We start from the raw sequence: 7,751 nt of genomic DNA on the forward strand, positions 1-7,751 counted from the left end.
CTGGAGATCCAGGTTCAAATCCCATCATGGCAGATGGTGAAATCCGAATTCAATAAAAGAATTAAGGGTCTAACAATGACCATGAGCCTGTTGTTGTTTGTTGGAAAATCTCATCTGGTTCACTAATGTCCCTTAGGGAAGGAAACTGCCATCCTTACCTGGTCTGGCCTCTATGTGACTCCGCAGACTCACAGCAATGTGGTTGACTCTGAACTACCCTCTGGGCAATTAGGGATGGGAAACAAATGCTGCCCTAGCCAGCAACACCCTCATCCCGTGAATGAATAAAGAAACTTAGCCAACCAGCCCAGGGTGGCTGGAATGATACAAGGTCTGTTGGAGCAGAGAGGGTAAGCTGCAGCTAATCAAACACACAAACAGTAGACAGAAGCCAGTCCTTCCTTTTTTTACTGAGTGCATGCAAATGTGAAGCTGGATGGATCTGTTATTGTGAGACAGGATGTGTACTTTAACGTGGATGGAAAATCAGAAGAGATGGAAAGTGACTTGAATGAGATTGATCGCCTATGCCTGTGTAAATCATGATCTCGGGTATTTTACACGCAAAAAATAGCATGCAAAATGTTCCGATAGCAAAAAGCTTGCTGTCTATAATCACGGGCTAGAACTGATAGTCATCCTGGAGAGGATTCAAAAACTTTTGTTGGAAATGCCTTTAAATGCCAGCCAAGAGGACACTGTCCAAACTGTTCCCCCCAACAGCGAATGGGGAACTGGACCATTCAAGACAGAGCCCTGATTTCTTATTCATGCTGCTGGGCTCAGTACCAAACACACACACACACACACACACACGCGCACACACACACACACACACACACACACGCACATCCGCACACACACACACACACACACTGACAGCAGTGTCTATCCAGCAGCATGTACCGCTGCCTGGAGTTACATATGAAATTGCTCCAAGTGGACACCACAGAGTTCCAGCAAAAACACTGCGTTGCCAACTAAACAGTGCACCAAGATCCTATCTCTAACATGGAAATCCAAGATGGTAGCGAGTTGATGGGGAGCATGGATGGGAAGATTATATCTGGATTCTGCCACATCATACCACTATTCTTTATCACTTCACAGCACATTAATGTCTGATCTGGTTCTACTATAAAGCATCGCATGTTGCTCTAATTACAGTCAGGGAGATCATAAAAAGAGGCTGTGATTGGTAATCTCAGTGCATAAAAGGTAAGAAGAGAAAGGAGATGCAGGGAGCCTGAGAGATAGATATTTATGTGGAGCTGCAACTAGTGTGTACACAAATGGGAATTTTGTGTAAATCTTAACATCAAAATAAATATTTAAATGTCTGGCTCTCATCAACATACTGACAGAATCCCAGGATACAATCCCAAACCCAGAATCCAAAAGAATAAAGATGGAATTTGACTAATTCAGGCACCATATATGTGCAGATCTACAAGTAACACCACAGTTATATGAGCAAAGGATGGCTCTGTATCAGCTGAAGGAATCTTCATTTTTCAACTGAGGGGCTGCAGGTTCCAGTGGGGCATATAACTGGGGAGGAAACTCCGAGATTCTGGAATGCCATCCAGTGGAAGCCCAAGAACATGCACTGACTGCAGTCAAATTGATGAATGTTTGTCAATTATTGGAACTCCATTCCCACAACCAGTAGAACCACCACTCAACAACAAACTATATGTGCCCACAAGTCAAGGTTCACTCTGATGGCTCTGCAGAATTTCCAATTGGGCTATGTTCATCTCAATTATTCACTGGGTGTGACCCACACTCATCAGTAACAGACTGAGACTGTTCTCGGGCAATGGTATGTCATGATATCTATGTTGGTGGTCTTTTTAATTCTCCCTAGGCTCTTCTTCCATGAACCTTCTAGTATTTTCTGTTTTTGTCCCAAAATGGGAGTGGGGGGGGGCGGTGGTGGGGTACGGAGTATTGTTAACACCAAGGGGAACAAGAAAACAACATAATTTGCAGAGACTTTACCTAATTAGCAACTGAAGTTTGGTATGTTGCATTTTGTTGGCATACTTCTTGGAAAATGAGCGACTAAGACAGGTAGAGGAGCCACAAAATGTGAGAGCAGAGATCCCAAATGGGGTGAGAAATGGGAGAATTTCAAAAGAGAGATAAATCAGGTGCAAGCTAGGCACATACCTATGAAAAATAATAATGGAGTATCCAAAGCTAGAGCACCCTGGATGACTAAGGAGAAAATAGGGAAAAAAAAAGAGGCAGCAATAGAAATCAAGAAGGGTATTTCAAATGCAGGAGAAAGGCTAAGGCTGGAATAAGGATGGCTAAGAGGAAGCGTGAGGAAAGAATTGCAGATTGCGCTAAAACAGGGAGTAAAATGCTCTTCAAACACATGAATTATAAAAAATTAGTGAAAAAGAGAGTGGGGTCCATAAGGAACAAGCAGGGTAAGCTGCTCACTGAGGCAAAGAGTATGGCAGAGGTACTAAATTAATATTTTGCTTCTGTCTTCATCAAATTAGAAGGTGGTGACAATAACCTAATTGAAAATGTATTGAGTAGTATAGTAACAGATAAAGAAGAGGTGCTGAAAAGGCTGGCAGCATTCCGAGTAGAGAAATCATCAGGCCTGGATGGGGTGTGTTCTAGATTGCTGGGAGAGGTAAGGGAGCAAACTGGGGAGCTGTTGACAGAAATTTTCCAGGCCTTTCCGGAATTAGTCACAGGGCGACTGGAGAATTGCAAATGTGAGACCATTGTTTAAGAAAAGCACAGAGAATAACCCAGGAAACTGCAGACCTGTCAGCTTGACATCAATAGTGGGGAAACTGATGGGGGCCACAATATGGGATAAATATACACTTAGAGAAAAATAAGTTAACACTGGACGGTCAACATGGCTTTGTTCAAGACAGGTTATATCTGGCAAATTTAATTGAGTTTTTTGATGAGGTGACACAGACAGTGGATGAGGGTAGTACTGTGGATATTGTAGATTCAGACTTTCAGAAAGCATTTGGTACGTTGTCACATGGCAGGTTGGTTAACAAATTAGAAATGTTTGGAACTGATGGATCATTGGCAGCGTGGATTAGAAGTTGGCTAAAAGATAGGAAACAGAGGGTGGATATAAATGGGCGTTTCTCAGATTGGGGACAAGTTGAAAGTGGCTTTCCCCAGGGACTGGTGTTGGGACCTTGCTTTTTCTGACTTATATTGACAATTTGGAGATGGGTGTGAAGAGCAAAATCTGTACATTTCCAGATGACATTAACCTGGGCAGAATAGTGAATTGTGAGGATGACGCTGAGGGATTTCAGAGGGACATTGACAAGTTGGCCAAATGGGCAGACACCTGGCAGGTGAATTTTAATGCAGAAAAATATGAGGTAATGCATGTGGATGCATGTGGAAGAAACACAGAGAGACAATACAGGCTCAACTTTGAGGGGAGTACAGGAGCAGAGGGACCTCAGGGCTCACGTGCATGATTCTCTGAAGGTGGCCAGGCAAATTGAAACAGTCATTAATTGTTAAGTATACGATCCTTGGATTTATAAATAGAGGCATAGAGTATAAAAGCAAGGAAGTGATGATACACTTCCACAAATCATTGGTCAGACCACATTTGGAATATTGTGTTCAGCTCTGGGCACCTTATTTAAGGAAGGACGTTAAAGCCCTGGAGAGAGTTCAAAGGAGATTTACTAGAATGATCCCAGGAATGAGGGATTTTAGATACAAGGAAAGATTAGGGAAATTAGGCTTATTCTCCTTGCAGCAGAGAAGATTAAGAGGTGACTTTATTGAGGTGTTCAAAATTATGAATGATTTGTAAGGAAGGGTAAGGAAGGATATTCTGTTTCCATGAGTTGGTATGTCAGTAACTAGGGGTCACAATTTCAAGATTGCCTGTAAGAGAGCTAGGAGTGAGATGAGGAGAAACTCCTTTAATCAGAGAGTTGTTAGGATTTGGAATGCACTGCCTGGAGAGTGGTGGAAGTGGATTCCATAGGAGCTTTGAAAAGGGAGCTGGATATATATTTGAAAGGGATAAATTTAGAGGGCTATGGAGATAGGGCTGGAGAGTGGGGTAGTTCCTTCATGATCCAGTACAGACACGATGGGTCGAATGGCCTCCTTCTGTCCTGTAAAATTCTATGATTCTATGAGTCCACAAATCCCTAAAAGTAATGTTACCAATTAATGATGCCATAAGAAGAGAAACTGGGTTTCATTTCCAGAGGGGTAGGATTGAAAAATAGAGAAGTTATGTAAAACTTGTATCAAATCCTGGTTAGATCATGGTGAGAGAATTGTTCTCCAAGTTATAAACAAGATCTAGAGCAGGTAGGTCACCAGACCAATGAAGTTGTGGGACATGATTTTGGAATCACAAGTTCCGAGGCTGTAATGGTGGACATGGAATGAAGACCGTGTCGGGGAAATCCCAGGACTGACTAGTTTCTTATACACATTGCTTAACGTTTTTCCACAGCACACTATTGGCTGGAAGGGAAGGAGAGTGAACAAGGTTTGTACAGGGAACCTCTCTGTCTCTATTGACCATTTCCAATTATCTTTCTGACTCAGTGCTACAGAGTACATCAAAACTCAAGGTCATAGTTGTGATTCTGCTGAGTTTACATTCTAAGTTTCCGCTTAAAAACAGATCATTCTCAGCCTATTCAGTGTGGCTTTTGTTTAATTTATGATAACCTGGCTTCCAGAGATTGAAATGATTACTTTCGTTTTTGCTAGCTTGGGCCACATCGAAAAATCAGCTATGAAGCCTGTTTCAGGGGGCTGTCTTGGTGCAGTGACCCTCCCTTTGATCCAGGAGGTATTGTTTCAAGTTCCACTTGCTCCAGGGTTGAGTCATAACATTTCTGAACAGGTTGGTTAGGACAAAATCTGTGCCTCAACAGGCCTATCATCTAAGACAACATTGTCACAAAAATAGTTTACATTTCCAAACAGAGGTCTGGGATGTCTGATGTTGATGTGAAATTTGATAGTTAAATATTGAACAGTCAGTCCCTAGGCAATAAACAAGTTGATTTATTAGTGAGTCAGGTGCGCCACAGGACAATATAAAAATAAAGAAACATTTGCATGTCAGAACTTTAAAATTATCCTCCTCTATGGGATTGCGTTTGTCAATATGAGCATGTGTAAGTCGGATGTTTGCAAATCAAAGCTTCCTTATAAAGCCTTATATCCTGCTTTATATCCTGTTTGACTTTGTCAACCTCACCCTCACTCAACAACCCCTATACCCACCAAGTTTTCACTCTGGGACCAGACCAAATCTGAGGTGTTAGGAGTCACTCCAAGAAATAATTTGGGAAAAATAATGGAGAAGGCGATGGAAAGATATAGTTCATTCAGCCCTGTTCCACCATTCAATTAGATCATGGGCGATCATCTACCTTGGTGTTACTTTTGACACCAATCCTATATCCCCTGCTTTCCTTACTTTCCAGTAACTCATCAAATTCTGTCTTGAACATATTCGATGATTGAGCTTCCAAATCCCTCTGAGGTAGAGAATTCCAAAGATTCACCATCTTCCAGTGAAGAAATTCCTCTTCATCTCAGTCTGAAAAGGCATTTTTTTAAGTTGAGGAAATCATGTATTTGGATCCTTATCCTGACGTTACGTCCCCTCGTTCTAAACTCACCAGTCAGGGGAACCATCCTATCTACTTACATACAACCTGATGGATCCTGCAAGAATTTAAGTTTCAATGAGATCACTTACTCATTCTTTAAATCTCTAGAGAATATAGACCCAATTTCCTCAATCACTCTTTATAAAACAATACCACCATCCCAAGGATTGGACTGGGGAACCACCCCCAATTACCACTCCCCTTTAGGTACTTAGGCAAGGAGACTAAACCTGTAGACAATGTATAGTAACATCCCTGAACTGGTGATTTAGGAATATACCTACAATATTAAAAGAACTCCAAGTTCTATCTGTTTATGTATACGATTTATTAAAGGTGGCAGAACAGGAAGAGACAGTAGTTCATAAACATTCAATGTCTTAGGATTTATTATTAGGGAACATGGGTACAAGAGAAGGGAGGTAATGTTGAATTTGCTTAAGATATTAGTTCAGCCTCAGCTAGAGTATTCTGCAGAGTTCTAGGTCTTCCTTTATGTTACTCTTGCATGCTAAATTCTAGTGACTCAAGGTTATCCCACATCCATTTGGAGATCAGCAGTGAAATAATTGGAGAGACAGCTGAAGAGGCTTATGGAAATGGCTCCAGGGATTGAGGAATTTCTGGGATGAACAGATTGGAGAAGCTGGGACTGTTTTCCTTTGAGAAGAGAAGGCTGAGAGGGAACCAGATTGAAGTATTTATAACCATTACAGGTCTGGATGTAGTAAATAGAGAGAAAGCATTAGGATCAAGAGGCACAGGTTTAAAGTGACGAATAAAACAACCAACTGTGACTTGAAGAAAAATATTTTCACGTGGCGAGATGTTAGGGTAATGAATGCATTACCTGAGAGTGTGGTGGAGGCAGGGTCAAACGTGGCTTTCAAGACGGTATCAACTGGTTATTGGAAAGGTGCAGGGTTATGGGGAGAAGGCAGAAAAATGGCATGACGCAAGATGCTCACTTAAGAGCTGGCGAAGAGTTTTGTTCTGTACAAATTCTACGATTTTGAGGTGCAGTCTCATCAGGGCTGTCTACAATTGCTGCGAGATATCTTTACTTCTGTATTCAAATCCCCTTGTGATGAAGGCTAACATTTCACTTACCTTCCAAATGGCTTGCTACACCTGCATGTTAACTTTTATTGACTCATGGACACTCAGATCTTCTCAACCTCTTCCTGCTTAAGAGATATCCTAAATTTCTGTATTTTTGGATAATTTCATACCTATTCCCATAATCCTTCATCTGCCATGTTGTCATTCACTCACTGAACCTGTTGAAGTCCCTTTGAAGTCTTCTTGTGTCTTCCTCAAAACTGACATTCCCACTTAGCTCTGTGTGAATTTGGAAATATTATAACTGGTCCTCATATACGAACCACTGACGTAGATTGTGAACAATTGTAGATAGCTGCACTGACCTTTATGGTGGCCTCATGAGAACAGTCTACCATCCTGAGAATTCACAAGGTTGATAACAGAGAACTTGCACTAAATGGAGAGATTGAACATGGTGGGTTTCCCTTTCCCTCGAAAAGTGAGGACTGAGAGTAGCATGATACAGTTCTTTATGATTGTAGAAGAGTTTAATTTAATCAGGAAGGGAATCAAGGGTCATGGTGAAAAGGCACAAAAGTGAAGTTGAGCGATGATCATTGGTGGGCTGAATGGCCTACTTCTGCTCCTGTATTGTATGCCCTTATGGATATATAGGAGATGAGAAGGCAACAGGAGATTTAATCGAGGTGCTCACAATACTGAGGGGAACAAAGAGAAATTGTCTCCATTGGTGAGACACTGAGTTAAGGTCATTGGCAGAAGAAACAACAACAAAAGGAGGAAAAGCTCTTTACAGGGTGAGTTGTCAGGGTTGGGAATGTGCTACCTGAGACTGTCCTGGAGGCAGGGTCAATCGAGTGTTTCAAGACAGAACTGAATTGTTATCTGAAAGGGAAGAAGATGCAAAGTTACAGGGAGGAGAAGAAAGAAGGATTTGAGTGAATCATTGAGTCAAAGCGGGGAAGGGACACTGGGTGAATCGCTGAGTCAGAGCTGGGGAGGGACACTGGGTGAGTT

Source organism: Rhincodon typus, chromosome 5 (assembly GCF_021869965.1).
Source record: "Rhincodon typus isolate 14 chromosome 5, sRhiTyp1.1, whole genome shotgun sequence".
Classification (NCBI taxonomy): domain Eukaryota; kingdom Metazoa; phylum Chordata; class Chondrichthyes; order Orectolobiformes; family Rhincodontidae; genus Rhincodon; species Rhincodon typus.